This window comes from Piliocolobus tephrosceles, chromosome 2 (genome assembly GCF_002776525.5).
Source record: "Piliocolobus tephrosceles isolate RC106 chromosome 2, ASM277652v3, whole genome shotgun sequence".
Classification (NCBI taxonomy): Eukaryota; Metazoa; Chordata; class Mammalia; order Primates; family Cercopithecidae; genus Piliocolobus; species Piliocolobus tephrosceles.
In genome coordinates, this window is record NC_045435.1 from 63,333,594 (window position 1) to 63,359,666 (window position 26,073).

The 26,073-nt window shown below is 40.8% G+C and overlaps 1 protein-coding gene across 2 annotated transcripts in view; it reads right to left on the minus strand.

Moving 5' to 3' along the window:
- Positions 1-26,073, minus strand: part of PPP4R2 (protein phosphatase 4 regulatory subunit 2) — a 73,321-nt gene that overhangs the window by 45,006 nt on the left and 2,242 nt on the right. The gene's annotated exons all lie outside the window — the stretch shown is intronic.

Sequence of the window (26,073 nt, forward strand, 5' to 3'; positions counted from 1 at the left end):
AACCACAATCAGTTGTGCTGCTTGGAAGCAAAAATTTTAAAATGAATTTGATGCATTCAAAAAGCCAAGTATTATTTTGGGACTAAATCTTAAATGCTTTAGCTTAAAAGCAGAAATCTGAGCTGTGAAGAAAGGAAAGGAAGAAGAGGGAGGGAGGGAGGGAGGGAGGGAGGGAGGGAGGAAGGAGGGAGAAAAGAGACTCCTTTGGGCTTTCAAATTATAATTTAGAAGTTTATTTCCTATTTAATATTTAAAGTGCTGTGAGGCTACTAAATTAATTCAAATCTGGGTGGACATTCCCAAATGAACTATTTAAAACACTCAGTCCAGCAGACAACCCAACGCCTTAAGGTTCACCAAAGTATTCAGAGAATTTAGGTTTAGTGTGATTCTCTGCAGGTAATCCTACAGAATGTAAAAGATTCTCTATGTTGTTATACACATTGGCAATCCTCCTAAGACAGATCACTACCAATAAAGTAACTTTATTGCTATTTTCCTTTCTTCCTAGAAATTTATCCCTTGATTTTAGTTTGATAAATTTTCTTTTCTACCCTTGACTATAAATTGATGAATTTTACCTTTTTCCAACGTAAGTATCCTAGATCTTCAAAATATATAAATGCTCCTGCATCAGACCCAAACACTGATTTTCCTACATAGAAATTAGATCTGAATTTACTATGTATATATTTATGAATTTAAGTTTCTAGTCTGAAAAAGGCTGTCCATTTCAGCCAATCATATCTATAAAAACTATTTTATTTTTAATATAAGCTTTTTACCTTTTAAAAGTATTTTAAAAAGTAAATGCTTACTGAAAATACAAATTAAGAAAAATTAAGCTACTAATGATGAAACTTTGTAATTCAGAAACAAAAACATTCAAACTGAATACCAAAAAGCAAAGGTAATCCAAATTATTCTTTTAAATGGCCTCTGGTGTTTCTCTTCCAAGCATATTATACCTAAAAAATCTAAATCTCTTAACATACAAAGATTTGCTCAAGTGTACTTTCATTTTTCATGGTGACTTTTTAAAAAGCAACTTATTAAATGATCCACTTCCATTTTTTATTTTACTGAGTGCACACAAATATTAAGTATATTCTAAATTAATACGCTGTATTACTCGGGATAGAAATGAAGGGACTGTCATGTCTTCCTTTGATGAACTACTGCACTATTTAAATTGTTTTAAACAAAGTTTCGTACTTTTGTAATAAAAAACGTATTTTAAATATCCAGCCATGTTTTTATAACAATCTATGCCTCATCTCAATACCAAATTCAGTGATTTTTTAAAAGGGCACATTAAAGAAACCTTATTCCGGCTGGGCACTGTGGCTCACACCTGTAATCCCAGCACTTCTGTGAGGCCAAGGCGGGTGGATCACCTGAGCTCAGGAGTTCAAGACCAGCCTGACCAACATGGAGAAACCGTATCTCTACTAAAAATACAAAATAAAATTAGCCAGGCGTGATGGCGCATGCCTGTAATCTCAGCTACTTGGGAGGATGAGGCAGGAGAATCGTTTGACCCCAGGAGGCGGAAGTTGCAGTGAGTCGAGATCGCGCGATTGCACTCCAGCCAGGGCAATAAGAGCGAAACTCCGTCTCACAAAAAAAAAAGAAAAGAAACCTCATTCCATAATGATTCCATAATGTAAAGTTTTTGTATTATTCCATTAACAGTTTTAAAAAGCCAAATCTCTTAAACAGTCACAAATTAAGGATGCAATTTTATCCACAAATCCTCATAATGACCTGAACTTCTGAGCAAACAATACCAACTAAATATAAAAGCAACATACTAAGATGTTTCTTAAAACTTTTTCTTACTTGAAACACACCATTATTTAAATCAGCCTACTTACACGGAATACTCAGAAGTCTTTCCTTCAAGAGTGAATGTCTCTTCCAAGTTGCTTGTTCTGACTATTCAATATCCTAAGCCTTCCAAGAGTTATTAATATTGCATCCTTTAAATCTAAGTCAGCATCAACTGTAAGACTGCATTGTTTTAAAGAAGAAATGCTGCAAGCTGCAATTTTAGGTCACTATTGATGTTTCAAAGGCTTTCCAATTTCAGAGATATTAAAATGCAGAGAAAAACATGATGATGATAAATATTTATTGAAGTTCTTAAAATCGGTAGCAAAGATACTATAGGATTAAACTTCATTTTACTAAAGTGCGTAATTATGTCAAAATATTTGGAGTTTACATATATAGCAGAAAAAAATCTGAAGGTGGAAATTTAAATTTCAATTTTACTCCCATCTAATCTAACCAAGCTCTCTCACATTGTGAACTAAGCACTTCATACATTATGAGGCTACTATCACTTGATACTGTAACTTTCACCTCACAACCAAAACTTTCCAATGCGTAACAAAAGTAATAGTTGTTTGTTGACCTTCTATACCTCATCAGTCTTAGGGCCCTAACCCAAGTTTATTTAAAAATCAGTTGAAAGAAATTACTCTCTTAAAGGGCTACCATTTATAAAAGATTTCCTCCAAGGCTAATTTTTAAAATGAAGTTAATGTATTTGGTACAGGCCAATGCTGATAAAAGCAATAAACAAAATATTAAAAGAAACAGGCCAGGCGCAGTGGCTCATGCCTGTAATCCCAGCACTTTGGGAGGCCGAGGCAGGTGGACAGCCTAAGGTCAGGAGTTCAACACCAGCCTGGCCAACATGGTGAAACTCCATCTCCACCAAAAATACAAAAATTAGCCGGGCGTGGTGATGATACCTTCAGACCCAGTTACTTGGGAAGCTGAGGCAGGAGAAGAGAATCACTTGAATCTGGGAAGTGGAGGCTGCAGTGAGCCAAGATTGCACCACTGCACTCCAAACTGAACAACAGAGTGAGACTGTCTCAAAAAATATATATACATATATATATATAAATATAATACTTTACTATTAAAATAACTTTTAAAATTACTACCAGATACTGTGGTTTGCTCACCACACATCCTCAGTACCTAGTGCACTACCTGGAACAGAATATATACTCAATAAATATTTGTTGACTTAAGTGATACCTTAATAAACATGAGAAGGAATGTGCGCAAACAATGCAAAATCAGGAATTACACAAATACTGTGATAAACAGAGCTTTCTCTTTGAGAGAATTCACACCAATATTTTTTCCCTAATTTATGCTGAAAGTATCTAACCTGTCACTTGGTATACCTTTAATAAATTCCAGGCTGGGCATGATGGCTTATGCTTGCAATCCTAGCACTCTGGAGGCAGAGGCAGGAGGAAGGCTTGAGCCCAGGAATTTGAGACCAGCCTGGGCAAAAGGGCAAAATCCCATCTCCACAAAAAAATATATAAAAATTAGCCAGGCATGGTGGTGCAAATCTGTAGTCCCAGTTACTCAGGAGGCTGAGGTGGGAGGATCACCTGAGCCAGGGAGATTGAGGCTACAGTGAGTAGTGATCTTGCCACTGCACCCCAGCCTGGGTGAAACAGTAAGATCCTGTTCCCCCCAAAAAAAATTTTTTTTTAATGAAATAAAATGAAACCCAGCCCCTTCTCCTTCCCACTCTTCTTAAGTAAGCTATATGAGTTCACTTAAAACATTTACTACGCACAACTTAGTTAACAAAAAGTTTCAAAAACATATCAGCATAAAGCAACCCATACCTGAATTTAACCAGTAAACATTAAGCAAGATAAGACTAATGCACAAATCTTTGACAAGTGTTATATACTGAATGTGTGCCCTTACCCGCCCTCCCCACACCACTAAAATTCATGTGTTGAAACCCTAACCCCTAATATGATAGTATTTGGAGCTCAGGCCTTTTGGAGGAGCCCTCATAATCAGATTAGCACCCTTATAAGAAGAGACCTGAGAACTTACAGTCTCTCCACCAAGTGAGGACACATCAATTATGCCAGAAACACCAGGCATGGTAGCTCACACCTATAATAACTGGCCACTTTAGGAGGCCAAGGTGGGAGGACTGTTTTAAGCACAAGAGCTCAAGACCAGCCTGGGCAACACAGCAACACTCTGTCTCTACAAAAAAAGTTTTTCTACTTTTCTTTTCTTTCTTTCCTTTCCATTTTTTTTTTTTTTTTTTTTTTAAGAGACAGGGTCTCACTCTGTGGCCCAGGCTGGAGTGCAGTGGTGCCATCTTGGCTCACTGCACCCCTGACCTCCCAGGCTCAAGTGATCCTCCCACCTCAGCCTCCTGAGTAGCTGAGACTTCAGGCACATACCACCACACTCAGCTAATTTTTGCATTTCTTTGTAGTGACAGGGTTTCAGCATGTTATGTTGCTTAGGCTGGTCTCCAAACTCTGGGTTCAAGCAATCCACCTGACTCGGCCTCCCAAAGTGTTGGGATTACAGGCATGAGCCACCCACCACACCCGGCCAAAATAATTTTTTAAAAATATAAGCCAGGTGTGGGGACGTGTGCCTATAGTCTCAGCTACTCAGGAGGCTGAGGACAGGACTGCTCGAGCCTAGGACATAGAGGCTACAGTGAGCTATGATCCCACCACTACACTCCAACCTGGGTGATGGAACAAGACCCTGTCTCAAAAACAAACAAAACAAAAAAACAGGGCCAGGAAGAAAGCTTTACCACATAACCCGACTATGCTGGCACACTTATCTTAGACTGACAGCCTCCAAAACCATGAGGAAATAAATTTCTATTAAGTCACCCAGTCAATGGTATTTTGTTATAGCATCCCAAGCTAAAACAGTAAATCTGTATTTTGAAGGAATAGTGACGTGTGATGTAGAAGGAAATAATGATAAAACAACCAAATTATGCCCTGTAGAAGAAGCCTATACCTTGGCAAAATAATATTTATAACCAAATACCCCTAATATTGAGTGGAAAATATGACAAAATTTTAAATGGCAAGGCTATTACATTCTAGGAAAATCTGGGAAGCTCTTAGACAAGAGCCAAGTGGACAAAGAATAGACAGAATCTGGACATATGGAAATTGGGAGAGAAGAGAGAAAGCAAGTTTACTTCACTCAGAATACCCTTTCACCCACTCACACTCATGACTCCAATCCCAATAATAATTTCTATTATTTTCTAGAGTTAGAAACAATAGCTCCTAGGGGCCAGGCATTGTGGCTCACATCTGTAATCCCAGCACTTTGGGAAGTCAAGGGGAACGGATCATCTGAGGTCAGGAGTTCGAGACCAGCCTAGCCAACATGGCAAAACTCCGTCTCTATTAAATACAAACATTAGCCGGGTGTGGTGGCACATGCCTGTAATCCCAGCTACTAGGGAGGCTGAGGCAGGAGAATCGCTTGAATCCAGGAGGGGGAGGTTGCAGTGAGCCGAGATCACACCACTGCACTCCAGCCTGGGCAACAGAGTGAGATGCTGTTCCCTCCCCCCCAAAAAAGAAATAATAGTTCCTTTGTAGATGAAGACAGGGTTTTATTTTTCATCAACAGTGATGTATCTTTTAACGACAGGGGTATGTTCCAAGAAATGTGTCATCAGGTGATTCCAATGTATGAACATCACAGAGTGCACTTACACAAATCCACATGGTATAGTCTACGATACACCTAGGCTATATGGTATATAGTTTATTGCTCCTAGGCCATAAACCTGTAATGGTAAGTATTCACATGTCTGAACATATGTAAAATAGAAAAAGTACAGTAAAAATACGGTAGTATAATATTATAGGACCGCCATCATATAAGCGGTTCATCGAAGACTAAAATGTCATTATATGGTACAAACCTCTACTCATTTACCTAATCCAGCTCCTACTGTGTGACACACTCTGAGTAAGGGAAGTTCGCCCCCTCAAAACTTACAGAACCACAAGTAGAAACAGATTAGTAAGCAAACAGCTGTAACAGAAAATGCAACTGATACATGTCAGAAATATGGCAGTTTCGACTGAGAAAAGGAGATCCAAGAAAACTTTTCAGTAAATAAAATATATTTGAATGGAGCCATCTGAACAGTTTTAAAACACAAGTTGAAGGTATCCATAAGGAAGAACATATGAGGCAATTAACAACAAGGTGCTATGAGAATTTAACACCAGCACAATAGAGCACTGCATATTCAGTGAACTTCAAGTAATGTGGAAAAGTTACGAACGGTGGCAAGAGAAGACTGGAAAGGTAAAAAGAACCCAGGTGAAGAAAAAATGTTAAAGACCAAGACACTTCATGGAAAGCTGGGGCGGGAGAATTGCTTAAGCCTGGGAGGTTGAGGCTGCCATGAGCCGTGGACACACCACTGCACTCCAGCCTGGGCAATAGAGCAAGACCCTGTTTCAGATAAATAATAAAATAAAATAAACACCACAACAGCACAGTCATCCCTTGCTATACTTCAGGAACTGGTTCCAAGACTCCTTGTGTATACCAAAATCTGCACATACTTAAATCCCGCTGTCAACCCTATAGAACCCACGAATACAAAAACAGCAGTCCATTGTGTAGGCGGGTTTCACACATCCTACAAATACTGTACTTTCAATCTACGTTTAAGGTAACCCCCACAGTTGAAACCTGTGTTGCTTAAGGGTCAAGTGTATCTGCCTGGCTAAAAGTATAAGAAAGATAGGATAAAAATATAAGAAAGATATTAACTAGCAATGATGTACAAAGGAGACATCAAAGGAAACAAAATAGAGTGACCATATCTCGTAGTTTCCCCAAAACCATCCTAGTCTGTATCTGCACGCCCGGTGTCCCAGCCAGTTTACCATCTCTACCATACATTAACAAAATACTGTTAACAGTTGGATTAAAACATGCTGGTATGAGCCTGGCCAACATGGTGAAACCTTGTCTCTACTAAAAATACAAAAACAGCCGGGCGTGGTGGTGGTCACCTGTAATCCCAGCTACACAAGGGTGAGGCATGGAGAATTGCTAGAACCCAGGAGGCGGAGGTTACAGTAAGCCAAGATTGCACCACTGCATTCTAGCCTGGGCGACAGAGCAAGACTCCATCTCAAAAAAAAAAAAAAAAAAAAAAACCACAAAAACAAACCAAAACAACGCTGGTATGGATTTAGGAGACTTCTCCACCTTATACTTCCAGCTTCTTCCAAACTTCTTCCAACTTTGTCAAGTTTCCAAAATGCGTATATATGATGCATATATAAAGAACAGAGTCTTCACTTTAACATACACTTAATTCTGAAAGATGACAGAAATAACTAATCTCACTTTATCTCACTCTTTCTAGACTCAATGTATCTAACCATTCCCTTTCAAGGGCAGTATGCAGGGTAACCACCAGTGGCTAGGGTAGCTAGCTCCTTTGGGTGCTAACTGGGGGTGGGGGAAGTGGTCAGCACTGCTGTCACTGAAGACTGGTTGGTGTATCAGCAGTGGCCTTTGACCTGGTCTGTAAAATACACACAGCTGCCAGGCTAACAATAGGCAGAGTTTATGGGAAACTAAAGGTTAGGTTAGTTTCCTCATAGTTACCTCTATGGTTACCTGTGGTTAATGAAGCCATGAGGTTACTAATCCATCAAGAAAGTGAGGAATTAAAGGCTCTCTCCCCACAGGTATAAAGAATGACCTGGCTGGGCACAGAGGCTGGTGTCCATAATCCCAGAATTTTGTGAGGCTGACGTGGGTAAACAGCTTGTGCCCAAGAGTTCGGGACCAGCCTGAACAACACAGGCCAGACCCCATTCTCTATTAATCCCAGCACTGGGAGGCCAAGGCAAGCAGATCACTTGAGCTCAGGAGTTCAAGACCAGCCAGGGCAACATGACAAAACCCTATCTGTACTAAAAATACAAAAATTAGCTAGGTGTGGTGACACACACCTGTAATCCCAGCTACTCGGGTGGCTGAAGCATGAAAATCTCTTGAACCCAGGAGGTGGAGGTTTCAGTGCACCACTGTACTCCAGCCTGGGCAACAGAGTGAAACTCTGTATCTTTAAAAAAAAAAAAAAAAAGAAAACAATGAACCAATGAAGCCAGTTAACAGACACCATATTTAATTAAACACAAAAACATCTGGGACATTCATATTATTTATTTATAAAAATTATACTTAGTGTCTCAAATAGAATTCTGATAGGTAAAACTAAAAGACTTGGTTAAAGACCTTAACTGGTGGTCTTAACATTTTTTAAAAATTTCAGACATCCTAGAAGAAAACTGTAAGACATTTCTAAAATCTGAAGGTATGCTTTTTCCTATAAAGCACAGTCTCTCAACCTTGACACTACTGACATTTGGGGCCAATCCTTCATTGCTGGGGAGTGTCCTGACCAACACAGGATGTTCGGCGGCATCCCTGCCCCCTACCCCACTAGATGCCGGCAGCATGCCCCCAAACTGTAATAACCAAAAAGATCTCTAGACATTGTCAGCCCTGGTTTAGAACCACCGCTATAAGGCATTGAAAAAAAAAAAAAAAGGAAACAAGAATATTATAGAATTAAAGGAAAAAATGTGGAAAAAAAAAACAACTCACATCTCAAAGAATCTCACACATCTTCAAATAATTTCAGATCTAATTTATTGTCAAGGGTTATTATTAGCTTAATTAGACAGCACAGGCCAAATCAAATATTTTATTTGTATTTAGATTAAAATACATCATTTAATACTATTTTTAAGATAGTAGAGGCCAGGCACGGCAGCTCACGCCTGTATTCCCAGCACTTTGGGAGGCCGAGGCAGGCGGATCACTTGAGGTCAGGTGTTTGAGACCAGCCTGGCTAACATGGTGAAATCCTGTCTCTACTAAAAAAAAAAAAAAAAGGCCAGGTGCGGTGGTTCACGCCTGTGTAATCCCAGAACTTTGGGAGGCCGAGGCAGGTGAATCACGAGGTCAGGAGATCGAGACCATCCTGGCTAACACAGTGAAACCCCATCTCTACCAAAAATATAAAAAATTAGCCAGGCGTGGTGGCTGGTGCCTGTAGTCCCAGCTACTCGGGAGGCTGAGGCAGGAGAATGGTGTGATCCCAGGAGGCGGAGTTTGCAGTGAGTTGAGATTGCACCACTGCACTCCAGCCTGGGCGACAGAGCGAGACTCCACCTCAAAAAAAAAAAAATGCTGAGCATGGTGGCACACGCCTGTAGCGCCAGCTACTTGGGAGATCGAGGCACATGAATTGCTTGAACCCGGGAGGAAGAAGTTGCAGTGAGCTGAGATCGTGCCACTGCACTCCAGCCTGGGTGACAGAGCAAGACTCTCAAAAAATAAAAAAAAGACAGTAGGCTGGGTGGGGTGGCTCACACCTGTAATCCCCACTTTGGGAGGCCAACGCAGGTGCATCACTTGAGGCCAGGAGTTCAAGACCAGCGTGGCCAACGTGGCGAAACCCTGTCTCTACTAAAAATACAAAAATTAGCTGGGCATGGTGGCGCACACCTGTAATCCCAGCTACTCGGGAGTCTGAGGCAGGAGAGCTGCTTGAAACAGGGAAGCAGAGGTTGCAGTTAGCTGAGATCAAGTCACTGCACTCCAGCCTGGGCAACAGAGACAGACTGTGTCTCAAAAAAATATAGTAGAGGGCAATCTTAAATGTTGTGGGTACTATTTTCATTCCTTGTTTTATAGGACTTTATGACATTTCTGAGATCTCAGAGTGCTCTCAGTATTTATTTTCTTCCTATATCCTAAATGGCTTGCTTTGGCATGTTTATTAATAAACAGGCCAGGAGTATATTTTGCGGAAAAAAAACTACAGCTGGGTGAGGCGGCTTACATCTGCAATTCCAGCAGTTTGGGAGGCTGAGGCAGGTGGATCACTTGAGGCCAAGGTTTCAAGGCCAGCCTGGGCAACACGGCAAGACCCTATCTCATTAAAATCAAGAAAGAAATGAATGAATAAATAAACAAGGATTCCAACTAATAAATGACAAAGTAATGCTAGATTTAGAATATTATCACTTTCAAATCTCCAATGAAAGAAATGATACAGGCAGTTTTTTTAATCTAGCCAAAAAATCTGAAAAAGGAACAACGGAATCAATGAGGAATCAGAAGTTAGCACAAAATAAAACAATGCAAATTAAATAAAGCATTTTTCACCTACCAGATTTTCAGATTTAAAAACCTAATAACAGGCTCTGCACAATGGCTCACACCTGTAATACCAGCACTTTGGGAGGCCAAGGTGGGAGAATTGCTTGAGTTCAGCAATTCTCAGTTGAGACCAGCCTGGGCAACATAGCAGGACCCCATCTCTACAAAAAATTAATAAGTTAGCTGGGTATGGTGGTGCATACCTGTGGTCCCAGCTACTGGGGAAGCTCAGGTGTGAGAACCACTTGAGCCTAGGAGTTTGAGGTTGCAGTAAGCTATGATCATGCCACTGCACTCCAGGCTGGGCCAGAGTGAGACCCTGTCTCAAAAATATATATATAAATAAAAATAATTTTAAAAGCTGAGTAACGCTTGGTGCTGACGTGGATATAGAGATAACTTTCATACACTGCTAGTTAGCAGAAGCACATACTGAACAAGTTTTTTGGAAGGCCAGCTAGCACTATCTGTCAAACATAGTAATGTACATAATCATGAACCCATAAATCCCATTCTTACATCTGCGCCAGGATGTTAACTTAAGCACTGTTTGAATTGGTTGGTAACTGTAAACAGACCAAAAAACCATCAAAGAAGACAGGTTAAATAAAGAACACCCAAAACAATAACATATTATGCAGCCCATGAAGACAATGAGATAAATTTTTGTGTTTTGGTAAGGTATCTAAATGCAAGCCTGGGTGCAGCGGTTCACGCCTGTAATCCCAGCATTTTGGGAGGCTGAGGCAGGTAGATCGCTTGTGATCAAGAGTTCGAGACCAGCCTGGCCAACATGGCAAAACCCCGTCTCTACTAAAAATACAAAAAAATTAGCTGGGCATGGTGGCACGTGCCTGTAATCCCAGCTACTCAGGAGGCTGAGGCAGAAAAACTGCTTGAAACCAGGAGGTGGAGGTTGCAGTAAGCTGAGGTTGTGCCACTGCACTCCGGCCTAGGCAACAGAGCAAGACTCTGTCTCAAAAAAACAAAAAGAAAAGAAAAAAGGTATCTAAATAAAGAAAACAACAAAAGGCAAACTGCAGAAGTTTCATGCCATTTTTAACAAGAGGATTAATTAACACACATACACTTATGTGTACAGAAAACTCTATTAAAAATATACAAGAAACAGTACAGTTTCATTTTTCTTTTCTCTTGTATTTTTGTGAAATGAGACAGAAACATCTAAAGCAGTATTAATTTCAATCATCTTTGCACATGAGTTTTCCACATTTATAGGCACAAAAATTACTTAATTCGTGCGATCCATTACACTCAAAATGCAGTTATTCTCACCGAATTCCTCCTTAACCAAAGTGAAGATGTAAAGAGAAAAAGCATGTATCAAGATATTCTCCATATTTTAAATCCAAGTTTTTAAAACTACTATTAAAATCTTACCTGTTCATCTAACAATCTAATATTTCGTCAGAAACAATTTTTAAAGTAACCACATGCTGGCTATGGCACTGATTTTAGCCATATCCTACCAAAAGCAACATAGCAAAACCAAAGACCACACACAATATTTACAAGAAAACTGGATGACAACTTAACAAGGTATCATCCCCAAAAACTCTCTAATATGAACAAGCAGGGCAAGACTAGAGAAGTATCAATGTCTACACAAGAGGAAAAGAAACACGACTAGACCCTACAAACATGAAAATCTCAAATTCACTAGCATTCACTGGTAAGGGTGGTTAAAAAACAAACAAACAAACAAAAAACAAGCCTACATTCTACCTACATTTAAGATTGCTCCTTACAGCAAGAAACACCCTAGTATGCAAAAGCCCTAGAAAAGGTGGACCAGTCTCCAGTTAACAAATCACTCTGAGACAAAAATGGCCACCACCTCAAAAGCCACCCTGGAAGTCACTATAGACAACAGCATCCCTAATAAAACAAAATTCCTTTGATATTTCATAAAAATATCAAATTTCCTTTAGTTGCACAATTTTAAATAGAAATATAATGTGCCCTCTGTATCTACAAGTTCCACATTCACAAATCCAACCAACCTCAGATTGAAAATATTTTAGAAAAATTGTACTGAAATGTGGAGACATTTCTAATCATTACTTCCTAAACAACAAGGTATAAAAACTATTTACGTATCATTTACGTTGCATTAGGCATTATAATTAATCTAGAGATGCACCAAGGATGTGCAAAGGTTACATGCGAATATTATGCCATTTTACATCAGGCACTGATCATCCACAGATTTTATGTCCAAAGGAGGTCCTGGAACCAATCCCCCACAGATGAGACAACCGTACTTTGCTATTAGTTGACAGAAAGCTATCTCACCCTCCCCTTCCTCCCAGATATACACAATAGTGCAAAAATTACAAATGTTCTTTAAGACCCCGCACTTTCCTTAAATTTCAAATACTTCCACAACATATATTTTTCTCCAGTTTCATCACCTACAAATGGGAATATCAGAACTACTTCCCAATATTGATGTGGTAAGATTTTTACTTAACTGAGAATAACAAATCCAAGATGCATATATTAACTAGAAAGCTGAGAGTCACTTCAAGCTAAAATACATATATCAGTCTCATCACCTGTATGTTTCAAACTTATGTCTCTACAAAATTACAATTAATAAGTTTTTTTTTCCTTGAGGTGACTGGAAAACAGTCAAAATTACAAATGTTAAGGGTACATCAGTCATCTATCTTACTGACCCTTCCACATTCAACCTTCTCATAATTGCCCCAAAATCCCCCACAGTACATGAGGTCAAGCTTAGGTAAGCCACTTGAAAATTTCAGAAATCACAGAAATAACGATTATAAGAGTCCTACCAGCCGGGCGCAGTGGCTCATGCCTGTAAATCCCAGCACTTTGGGAGGCCGAGGCAGGCGGATCACAAGGTCAGGAGATCGAGATCATCCTGGCTAACTCGGTGAAACCCTGTCTCTAATAAAAATAAAAAAATTAGCCAGGCGTGGTGGCAAGCGCCTGTAGTCCCAGCTACTGGGGAGGCTGAGGCAGGAGAATGGCGTGAACCCGGGAGCTGAGATCGCGCCACTGCACTCTAGCCTGGGCAACAGAGCAAGACTCTGTCTCAAAAAAAAAAAAAAAGAGTCCTACCAAAAGCAAAAAGCTCCAAATTCTTTTTTTTTTTTTTCCCCGAGACAGAGTCTCACCGTTTTGCCCAAGCTGGAGTGCAGTGGTGCCATCTCAGTTCACTGCAACCTCTGCCTCCCGGGTTCCAGCAATACTCCTGTCTCAGCCTGCTGAGTAGCTGGGACTACAGGCACCTGCCACCATGCCCAGCTCATTTTTTCTATTTTCAGTAGAGACAGGGTTTCACCATGTTGGCCAGGCTAGTCTCGAACTCCTGACCTCAGATGATCCACCCACCTCAGCCTCCCAAAGTGCTGCGATTACAGACGTGAGCTGCTGCGCCTGGCCTAAAAGTTCCCAATTCTAACAGTGGTTTTGAAAAGATTCTGGCACTGTTACAGTAGAGGAGGAGGATGTAAGACAACTGAAAAGGGGGCAAGTGGTATATATTAATAAAATGCAAATTACAAGAGGATTTGCAGTCAGTTCCATTACTCATCAGCCGTATAACCTTGGACAAATTATTTAAGCCTTCTAAGACTCAACAGTCTCATTCTTAAAAAAGAAAAGACCTACTTCAGATAGTAGTTGTAAAGACTAAATCAGGTTATGCATATGAAATATTTGATAATGTCTGACACAAAATAAATGTTCATTAAATATTTGCATTTAGGGATAAAAGAAAGGCTGGGCATGGTGGCTCACGCCTGTAATCCCAGCACTTGGGGAGGCTGAGGCAGCTGAGGTCAGGAGTTCAAGACCAGCCTGGCCAACATGGTGAAACCCCGTCTCTACTAAAAATACAAAAATTAGCCAGGTATGGTGGCGGGGACCTGTAATCCCAGCTACTTGGGAGGCTGAGGCAAGAGAATCACTCGAAACTGGGAGGCAGAGGCTGCAGTGAGCTGAGATTGTGCCACTGCACTCCAGCCTGGGAGACAGAGTGAGACTGTCTAAAAAAAAAAAAGAGAGAGAGACAGAGAGAGAGACACAAGTAAATTATAATGAAAGTAGAGTTTTAACCATGACTGTCTTCTAAGCAACGGTCAAACAGATTATAAGCATACCGACAAGAAAGATACTATGACACGTACGGCTCCAAATGGCTCTTCACTCTAGAGAGCCTCTCAACAAAGCTTTTTATGTTTCTAGAAGGGCATGGTGGCACATGCCTCTGGTCCCAGCTACTGGGGGCAGGGGCTGAGGCAGGAGGATCATTTAAGCCCAGAAGGTCGAGGCTGCAGTGGGCCATGATTGCATCACTGTACTCCAGTCTGGATGACAAAGCAAGACCTTGTCTCAAAAACACAAAACAAAACAGTTTATTTCTTTGCATTAAGTGGTAAGTGATGACAAAAACGCCCTACTTCCCCACCACATGTATGCCACATTTTTTAAAAAACCACTAAGGGCATTATTACTATTATTTTATATTATTACTAATGTGAGACTTAAATTAGCTATTTTCACTTTATAGTCAATGGTGTGAGTTCTCAAAAATATTTAATATTCAGGTAATAGGTTACCCAAGGTATCTGACAGGGATGGAATGTACAAGTGGTTACAAGTAGATTCCACACACATGTATTACAGCAATGGAAAACCTGGGCAGCCTGATACATCAACAGGACTACTACTGGGTGAAACCAGAGAGAAGACAAGCAACCGAACACATCAGAGAGCTGGCGAAAATGAAGATCTAAAATACATTTCTCAACATACAATATTTTTCATAGGCACATGTAATTAAACAGCAAACACTCTCCTCAATTATCTACAATGTTATGTTTTAGTCAGTGATTCAGTTTTTTGCCATGGATCCTGAATAATAAACTTCTACATCAAAAAGGGAAAAGACCTTCAGTCTACAAGCAGAGAGAAAGCATGGTGTTCTGTGGACCACAAATTCCTTATCTTCTTACTAATGAGATCTGAAGCTTACTAATGATGTTTTGAAGCAACATGAAGTTTTTGACAGGTATCCAGTAATGTCATATACAGTAATAGTCCATAAACATTATGAACCCATACATTCACTGGCAGACACAAAGTGGATCTGTAGATATAGATACACATGTGCACACAGGTAACACTAACATAGGTATTTTCAGAACCTCTTTATGACTGTAAGGAGTTTAGTAGTAGCAGTGACTGCTCTTTCTCATGCAATATAGACAATTGCTTCTCAACTTTTTAATGTCTCCAAACCATTCACCAATTATTAATTACTCCCTAACAGTTAACATCTCACATTATTATCAGACACTTTAACACTAAGCACTATCACCATGCCCCATTCCCCACTCCTAATCGCTACTGCTACACCACCACTCCCAAAGATTCCTGCAGCACAGAGATTCCTCTAAGCTTTCAAGCTAGAAGGAACCTTGGAGATCATCTATTACAAGCCTCTCATTTAGGATCTGAGGAAACTGTGACCAATGGTAATTTAAGTGATGAAAATCATTAAAAGTAGAATAATTAGTTATAGTAACTCCCACTTACGGGACACTCACTATGTGCCTGTCGCTGCATTAAGCACCTTATAAATATAAACTCATTTAATCCCCACAACAACACTTTAAATAGACCTACTTTATTACCTATATTTACACACCTGGAAACTAAGGGAGAGAAGTCAGCCTTGGTCATATAGTAACTACATGATAAAATTCAGAATTCAAACCTAAATCTGTTTTCTGCTCTCCTGACTGTCCAATCAGAGTTCATTCCACAAGATTAAGTACTTCAGACTTGTTTCTTGAGCTATATTCATTCCAGTTATGCCCAGCATACAGATAATTTTTACTCTCCCCCAAATTTTCTTATCTAGAGCTATGTACTTTATTATTCAAGTCCTCTCAACAGTTGAAACAACTAAAGGTACAAACCCCATTTTTTTAAGTGAGGAAACAAACTCACAAATAATTTGTCCAAAGTCTCACCAAGAAGTAGCAAAGCTAAGTTTGGAACTCAAGCAATGCTCTCTCCAAGACATGACATTACTCCACCATCACCACATGCTAACTCACATGCAATTAGGAAAGTAGCCAACAACTAGTAAAAACTAAACTGACCATGGAAAACATGAGTTTATTCGGGCACCCAAAACAATGAAGATAAGAAAAATTAACTCTACTCAGAAAGTTGGCATGCCTAACTTCCACTGTACCATTCAGGTTTACATGATGTGATGAAAAAGAAACTATAATTTTATTCATGTTCAAAGCTTAATAACTTCACTCACTGGAATATTTAGAAGCAAAAGGGCATCCATTCAACTTTTACTGAAAATATATTGTGCTTCCTCTATGTACCATTGTGATGATAGCACATGAGAGGACTTTAGGTGACACACAGATAATTCATATCTTAGTAATTTTAGTATTTATAGATTGTAACGTGACTCAGAAAACATAACTACTACACTAAGCTAATGGCTTCAGATCTTATTTCCCACAACAACATTAAGGGTAAAAAATTAACACAGTGGTTATGGGGGGGAGGGGGCGCCGGGGCCAGTGGCTGAGGGTTTGATCTTTACCTGTAATATTCTTTCCACTTAAAAACAAATTTGAGGGGAAAAAAACTCAGCTGACCTGAAGAAAAGCATTAAAGAAGTAAATGTACATATGTTACAAGAATGTGGAAAAATTCATAAAGGTAGTATTTGGCTGACATTTTAGAAACAATTTTCAAAGTGTTCAAGAAACATTGGCTGGGCGCGGTGGCTCAAGCCTGTAATCCCAGCACTTTGGGAGGCCGAGACGGGTGGATCACGAGGTCAGGAGATCGGGACCATCCTGGCTAACACGGTGAAACCCCGTCTCTACTAAAAATACAAAAAACTAGCCGGGCGACGTGGCGGGCGCCTGTAGTCCCAGCTACTCCGGAGGCTGAGGCAGGAGAATGGTATAAACCCGGGAGGCGGAGCTTGCAGTAAGCTGAGATCCGGCCACTGCACTCCAGCCTGGGCGACAGAGCAAGACTCCGTCTCAAAAAAAAAAAAAAAAAAAGAAAGATTATGTTAGACAAAACACCACAAAATTCCCTCTAAAGAAACCCCCCAGAGGCCGGGTGCAGTGGCTCACACCTGTTATCCCAGCACTTTGGGAGGCCGAGGCAGGTGGATCACTTGAGGTCAGGAGTTTGAGACCAGCCTGGTCAACATGGTGAAACCCCATCTCCACTAAAAATTTAAAAATTAACTGGGTGTGGTGATGCACACCTGTAGTTCCAGCTACTCAGGAGGCTGAGGCAGGAGAATCGTTTAAACCCGGGAGCTAGAGGCTCAAATGAGCCAAGATACCACTGCACTCCAGCCTGGGTGACAGAGTGAGACTGTCTCACAAAAAAAAAAAAAGAAAGAAAGAAAAAAGAAACCCCACAAAAGGATCTAGTAGCCTCATAGACTTAAGGAGAACTTCTTTATAATAATGCGGGTCTTAGTTGTTAACTACTTTTAAACAACCTTTTATTTTCTTACTGTTATGTCAAAATACCTGAACACAAGGAACTTCAAACTGTAGAGGGGGGGGAAAAAGCAGCATCAAAATATGCATTATCAACAACCTAACAATGAGTATTATCTATCGAGCATTTACTCTGCGTACCAAGCACTGTGCTGAGCTTCCTATGTATTGCCTGCCCATACTTCAAGGTACTATTATTATCCCATTTTACAAACGATGGAAGTGACTTAACAGGGATGTAAAAGTCTTCCTAAAAAGCATAATTCTAAGAAGATGGCAGTGGTGCTACAGTTATTCATCTCTCTAAAACCTTATGGCCGACCAAACTAGAGAGCAGAACCAAAAACCAGTGGACCATATTTACAACAAAACTAACTGACACAGTATTTCCACAGACCCCAAAAAGTAAGCAGATGAGGAAAAACTGACAGTCACATGACTGAACATTACTGGGATCTGTGACAGAGAGAAGTCAAGGTGTATATCAAAGGCCTAGGAACAGGACAATCATAAAATAGCCAACAGGTATTCACTAGAAATCACTGCACACCAATTTGAGAACAGCAGCTGATACTGAGATGGATTCTGCCAACTCTAGCAGTGAGTGAATAGACTGTCATGAGTTTGAAAAGATGAAGCAGGTCTTGCTCACTTGAGCTCTTCAAAGTGACCCAACAGTGCTCCAATCTAAAAGTAAGCCCCACAATAAGAAAGGGCCAAGAGAAATGAAGACAAGGTTCAAAAAAAGCAGGAGTGGCAAACACAGCCTGGAATTTCAGAATGCAAACTGCCATGTTCTTAAAACACTTCACAAAAGCAATTAGAGTGCTCCATGTAGTTAGAAAAGCTACTCTGGGCTGAATGTGGTGGCTCACGCCTACAATCCCAGCACTTTGGGAGGCCGAGGCAGGTGGATTATGAGGTCAGGAGTCAGCCTGGCCCATGTGGTGAAACCCCGTCTCTACTAAAAATACAAAAACTAGCTGGGTGTGGTGGCGTGCGCCTGTGTTCCCAGCTACCTGGGAGGCTGAGGCAGAAGAACAGCTTGAACCTGGAGGCAGAGGATGCAGTGAGCCGAGATCACGCCACTGCATTCCAAACTGGGCAATAGGGCGAGACTCCATCTCAAAAAGAAAAAAAAAAACTGTGGCATATTCATACGATCCATCTACTCAGAAATAAAAAGAAATGCAAACTATGTTGAATAGAAGAAGCCAAAGAATACATACTGTATGGTTCCATTTACATAAAATTCTAGAACTCACAAACTAATCTACATTGACAAAAAGTTGCTTGGAGAGAAGGAAGCACACATAGGGAGGGAAGATCACAATGGGACATGAGGAAACTTCTGGGAGTAATGAACATGTTCACAATCTTGATTGTCCTTGATGGTTTCCTGAGGGTAGATATTAAAATTTCGCAACCTGTACATTTTTAATAAATACAGTGTACTGTACTTCAATTATACCTCAATAACACTGCTTTTTTTTCTTTTTTGAAATGGAGTTGGCCGGGCGCGGTGGCTCAAGCCTGTAATCCCAGCACTTTGGGAGGTCGAGACGGGCGGATCACGAGGTCAGGAGATTGAGACCATCCTGGCTAACAGGGTGAAACCCTGTCTCTACTAAAAATTACAAAAAACTAGCCGGGCGACTTGGCGGCACCCGTAGTCCCAGCTACTCGGCAGGCTGAGGCAGGAGAATGGCGTGAACCTGGGAGGCGGAGCTTGCAGTGAGCTGAGATCCGGCCACAGCACTCCAGCCTGGGTGACAGAGGGAGACTCCGTCTCAAAAAACAAAAAAAAAAAAGAAATGGAGTTTCGCTCTTGTTGCCCAGGTTGGAGTGCAACGGCGGGATCTCGGCTCACTGCAACCTCCGCCTCCCGGGATCAAGCGATTCTCCCGAGTAGCTGGGATTACAAGCAAGCAACACACCCAGCTAATTTTGTATTTTTGGTAGGGATGGGGTTTCTTCATGTTGGTCAGGCTAGTTTTGAACTCCCGACCCCAGGTGATTCGCCGGTCTCAGCCTCCCAAAGCGCTGAGATTACAGGTGTGAGCCACTGCACGCAGCCAATAACACTGCTTTTTTAAAAAAGGATTCTTCTTTTTTAAAAAGAAGAATTCAAGACAAAATGACAAGTACTGAAGATATGCAAAGATGCAGCAAAATAGTCTCCCTCCCCTCAACAAAAAAATTCAATCACTTTCTTGAAATACCTTAATTTTTAAAAAAATTAAAAATTCATATTGAAAGACTATACCACCAGTGTGCAGAGAAGAGGATTAAAAAAAAAAGACCACAACATATACCTGAGTACAATGACTCCAAAATATCCAACACTGATTTTCAAAATGTTTTTAAAGATCTAGTCTGGAAACACCACTGTATTTTGGCCTTGTGCAGTGGCTCACGCCTGTAATCCCAACACTTTGGGACGCCAAGGCGGGGAGATCACTAGGTCAAGAGTTCGAGACCAGCCTGGCCAATATGGTGAAATCCCCATCTCTACTAAAAACACAAAAATTAGCCAGGTATAGTGGTGGACACCTGTAATCCCAGCTACTCAGGAGGCTGAGGCTGGAGAATGGCTTGAACCCGGGAGGCGGAGGATGCAGGGAGCCGAGATGGCGCCACTACACTCCAGTTTGGGCAACAGAGCGAGACTCAACTCAAAAAAAAAACACAGATACACACACACAAAACCACACTGTATTTTAAAGAAAATAAATCATTTAGGAAGGTAGGCAAAAAGAGTGGGCAGTTTAATAAGGCAAAAAAATATATCAGATGTTAACAGCTGGCCAGGCATGGTGACACCTCTGTAATCCCTGTACTTTAAGAGGCCAACAAAGTGGGCAGATCACTTCAGCTTGGAAGTTCAAGCTCAGGAGACCAGCCTAAAAACATGGTGAAACCCCATCTCTACAGAAAACACAAAAATTAGCCAGGCGTGGTGGCATGTGCCTGTAGTCCCAGCTACTTGGAAGGCTGAGGTGGGAGACAGTTTACAGTGAACCAAGATTCTGCACTCCAACCAGGACAAAAGAGCAAGACTCTGTCTCAAAAATAAATGGATTTTAACAGTTTTATTGGGGGAAACAACAAAATTAACAAACTTAAGATACTCAAAGATAGAAAATGTGAACCAAAGATTTTATTTCCAGCCAAAGCGACCTTCAAGATTAAAGGGCACAGGCCAGCCACGATGGCTCATGCCTGTTATTCCAGCTCTTAGGGAGGCAGAGGTGGGAGGATAGCTTGAGCTCAGGGGTTTGAGACCTGCCTGGGCAATATAGTGAGACCTTGTGCTCCACAAAAAAGAATAGAAAAAAAAGGGAGGAAAAAAAAAGAATTAAAGGCACAGACAACATGCAAGACATATACATAAGAACTCCAGGCCAGGAACGGTGGCTCATGCCTGTAATCCCAGCACTTTGGGAGGCCGAGACGGGCAGATCACTTCCAGTCAGAAGATCAAGGCCAACCTGGCCAACATGATGAAACCCCATCTCTACTAAAAATATAAACGTTAGGCCAGGCACAGTGGTTCACGCCTGTAATCCCAGCACTTTGGGAGGCCAAGGTAGGCACATCACCTGAGGTCAGTAGTTCGAGACCAGTCCAGCCAACATGGCGAAACCCCGTCTCAACTGAAAATACAAAAAATTAGCCGTGCATGGTGGCATGCACCTGTAATCCCAGCTACTCAGGAGGCTGTGGCAGAAAAATCGCTTGAACCCAGGAGGTGGAGGTTGCAGTGAGTTGAGATCGTGCCACTGCACTCCAGTCTGGGCAACAGAGCAAGACTCTGTATCAAAAAAAAAAAAAAAATAGAATTCCATAAATATTGTTTCAGTTAGCCCCTTTTCAATAATCTATTAGAGAATAAGCTTCATTCAGACAACCAAACTGACTAGAGACACAGACAATACAATGACATAAGGACTGACTGTATGCATGAGATATACACCTACTGTAAAACTAAGATTGACAGTTAAAAGAGAAAGTCGGCCGGGGGCAGTGGCTATGCCCCTAATCCCAGCACCTTGGGAGGCAGAGGTGGGAGGTAGGGGGAGGATCACTTGATGCCAGGAGTTCCAGAATAGCCTGGTCAACATGGGGAAACCCCGTCTCTACTAAAAACACAAAAATTAGCCAGGCAATGGTGGCACGTGCCAGTAACCCCAGCTACTTGGGAGGCTGAGGCACAAGAATCGCTAGAACCCAGGAGGCAGAGGTTGCAGTGAACTGTGATCGCACCACTGCACTCCAGCCTGGGCAATACAGTGAGACTCTGTCTCAAAAAAAACAAAAGGGAAAGTTATATAACAGCAATATGCTCAGACAATGTAGACAGAAAAACTTTTAAATGGGGGATAGAAATAGAGAATATGTAAAAAAAAAATTTAACATTCCTAGTAATTATATTCGTGGCAGTAATATTTGTATTATTATTTTAGACTTTCTGATGTGTAATGTTGGTTACAGTCAGTAATTACAAGACATCCTGATTCTATCATCCCCTGCCTGCGTTCTTGAGAGAACAAGGATTTTTGGTATGCAAAAAGTTAAGTAAAAACCCTGGGCTTGGCGAAGTGGTTCACACCTAAAATCCTAGCACTTTGGGAGGTCAAGGTGGTCGAGAGGTCAGGAGGTCATGAGGTCAGGAGATCGAGACCATCCTGGCTAAAACGGTGAAATCCCATCTCTACTAAAAATACAAAAAAATTAGCCAGGCATGGTGGCGCATGCCTGTAATCCCAGCTACTCAGGAGGCTGAGGCAGGAAAATCACTTGAACCCAGGAGGCGGAGGTTGCAGTGAGCCAAGATCGTGCCACTGCACTCCAGCGTGGGTGACAGAGACTCCGTCACAAAAAAAAAAAAGAAAAAAAAAGCCCTACCATGTTTACTGCAGCACTATTCACAACAGCCAAAACATGAAACCAATTCAGTGCAATGGCTCATGCCTTGTAATCTTAGCTCTTTGGGAGGATTGCTTGAGGCCAGGAGTTGGAGATCAGCCTAGGCAACATAGCAAGACTTTGTCTCTACAAAAAAATTACAAATTAGCCAGGCATGGTGGCACGTACCCTATCTGTAAGTCCTAGCTATTCAGGAAGCTGATGCAAGAGGATCCCTTGAGCCTAAGAGTTTGAGGTTGCAGTGAGCTATGACTGAGTTGCTGCACTAAAGCCTGGGCGACAGCAAGACCTTGCCTCAAAAATACATTTTTTTTAAAAAAGGAACCAACCTGAGTTCCCATCAACAGATAAGAAAATCTGATATATTATTCAGCAATAAAAAAGAATTGGATCCTGTCATTTGCAGCAACATGGATGCAACTGTAGACCACTATGTTAACTGAAGTTAAGTCAAGCACAGAAAGACAAGTATCACATTTTCACTTATGTGGGAGCTAAAACTGTGGATCTCAGGAAGATACGAGTCTAAAGACTGGTGATTACTAGAGACTGAGCAAGGAACAGGAGAGATAAAAGGTGGAAAAAAGAATATATATGTATTTACTACCACTGAACTGTACACTTAAAATGGTAAAGATGGGGCTGGGCATGGTGGCTCACACCTGTAATACCAACACTTCAGAAGGCCAATGGGGTGGATCACGAGGTCAAGAGATCGAGACCATCCTGTCCAACATGGTGAAACCCTGTCTCTACTAAAAATACAAAAATTAGCTGGGCGTGCCTGTAGTCCCAGCTACTCGGGAGGCTGAGGCAGGAGAATTGCTTGAACTCAGGAGGCGGGGGTTGAAGTGAGCTGAGATCGTGCCACTACACTCCAGCGTGGCGATAGAGCGAGACTCCATCTCAAAAAAAAAAAAGAAAACAAAAACGGTAAAGATGGTGAATTCTGTAAGTGTGTGTGTGTGCATGTGTGTGTTTGAGACAGGGTCTTACTGTGTTGCCCAGACTGAAGTGCAGTGGTACAATCATGCCTCACTGCAGCCTCAACCTCCCAGGCTCAGGTGATCCTCCTACCTCCTCTTCCCAAGTAGCTGGGAGTAGCTGGGACTACAGGCGCATGCCACCACATTAGGCTAATGTTTTGTAGAGACGGGTTTCCCCATGTTGCCCAGGCTGGTCTTGAACTCCTGGGCTCAAGTGACCCTGGGCCACCTGCCTCGGCCTCTCAAAGTTCTGAGACTACAGGCATGAATCACTGCACCTGGCCAGCAAATTATATCTTTTACCTAAACAACAACAAATCATTTTTAAACGCTGTATTTCTGATTCTGAAATACAAGTCTTAGTATTTTATCTAGCTGAGTAATAATAAACATCTCTACCATCAGGATTGTAGTCTTGAAACACCATTTCCCACTAAAAGGCAGGTCTTCTTGAGAAATGTCTGATTCACATCTGGGGCAGGAAATGAGCCTGGAACATATTCTTATACCAGAGAATAAGGATACTATCAAAGACTACTAAAGTCATGTCAAAAGGACTCTGGAGCCAACTGGAAAAGGCTACCACTGGCCAAATGGGAGACAACCTGACCATCAAAAAGGATAATAATTGCAACTCAAACCCATCAAACACATTTCAATCCATGACTGAAACGCATGAAATGTTTATATTCATGATTGAAACACACCATATGTTCCTGTTTATTCAGCGCATACTATATATTTAGCATGATGTCAGGAACTACGTTACCTTCAGAAGAGTGTTGCTCCAGAAAATGTCCCATTTTCAGGTGAAAGTAATCTTTGCAACATAAAAACAATTCTTTGAAGTGGCCAGAAACAATTCATTTGGGAATTAATTATTTTAGTTATATACATATATAATATAGTTTCCCTCTTCACATTAATTTAGTATGTCTTGGCATCTTTCCTAACTTCATACATCAGATGTTTACAGGTAATTTTAATAGACTAAGAAGTAAAATTGTTCAAATTTTTCCTATAACTTCCTCCATTGTAAAAGCCTACACTTAAAATTCTACCTCTCTAAAGCTAAAAACAAGCTTCAAAACAATTGTTTTTTGAAAAGAAAAATAAATAGCCTGGGGGGGGGGGTCACTGATTTTGATCCATAAACAGTTTCACATACTACTTCTGTTAATGCTTTCTTGCTATAATGCATCAGTGAAAATAAAAACAACTGTGAAATTTTTTTTTGACACAGGGTCTCACTCTGTTACTCAGGCTGCAGTATAGTGGCCCCAACTATCATGGCTCACTACAGCCTCAACTTCCCAGGTTCCAGCAATCCTCCCGCCTCAGCCTCTGGAGAAGCTGGGACTACAGGCATGTACCAACACACCTAGGTAACTTTTAAATTTTTTGTCCTGAGCTCGAGTGATCCTCCGTTTCCCAAAGTGCTGAGATACAGGTATGAGCCACCACATCCGGTGGAAACGCTTATCTTAAGCAATCCACCCATCCTAAAACATCAGAAAAGTCTAAATTGCTGTTCTTTAAATTTTAATTATCTTGTTACAAACTCACATACTAGACAAAGCTTAGTTTAGCCATAAATGGGTAACAGAAATTCTGCAAATGTATCAAAGATATGCCATGTTGATAAAAAGAAATCAAAGCTTAAAGCTAAATGCATAAACACTGGCTGCTACTTACATAATAAATTAAAAACTATTTTCCAAATTCCATTTAATATAGGAATCTAAGTACACCAATCATTTCAGTACAAAACATGCTTAGTGAATATATAAACACCTAATATGGGGTGGGGGATTGGGAATTTTAAGTCCTCTTCTACCAGGATAAAATAACTGTCCAAAATAAATCAGATAACTTCCCTAGGCACTTGGTGTTCCAGTAAGACAGGATATTAAAAAGCTATCTTTTAGAAGCTTTCAACTATTTATACATTTATAGGCAATGTATTTTATCAAAAAGGGAAAGCAGTGTGTACAAACCTGATAAACTGAATAAGAGGTTTTAAGCACTCATCTCCAAATAGTTTGATATAATCTTGTATATCAAAAAACAGCCAAAAGTAAAACGCTATTTGGCTTGACATTGTTGACAGGGCTAAGTCTGTGCCAACTAGCAGTTCAAGAGGAATATAGTGGCAGTCTAAGCATTTATGTTTTAGGGATTAATTTATTTTTGAAAGATGGCATATGGTCATTTTTAGGCTTATCTGTATAAGCATAAATTAACAGTTTTACATTGTTTTAAATCAAGATGTTCTGTATGAGACTATAATTCGAAGGTAAAAATGACTTCTGCCCCAGAAGCTCCCATTTTTTAATGTAATAAACAGAAATACAAGATTGAACACATCACAGTGACGTTCTCAAAATGACTGGTATATTTTAATAGAATACTAACGAGATTCAGCTTGCAGACATGACCATTAAATCAAGCACTGAGGCAGCAAAGGTTTTTTCCTTTCTAAAATTAGGCTGTTAAAAGGCTAGACTACCATCATAAGCAAATCTTGTGAGAAATGAACACTTGCTAAT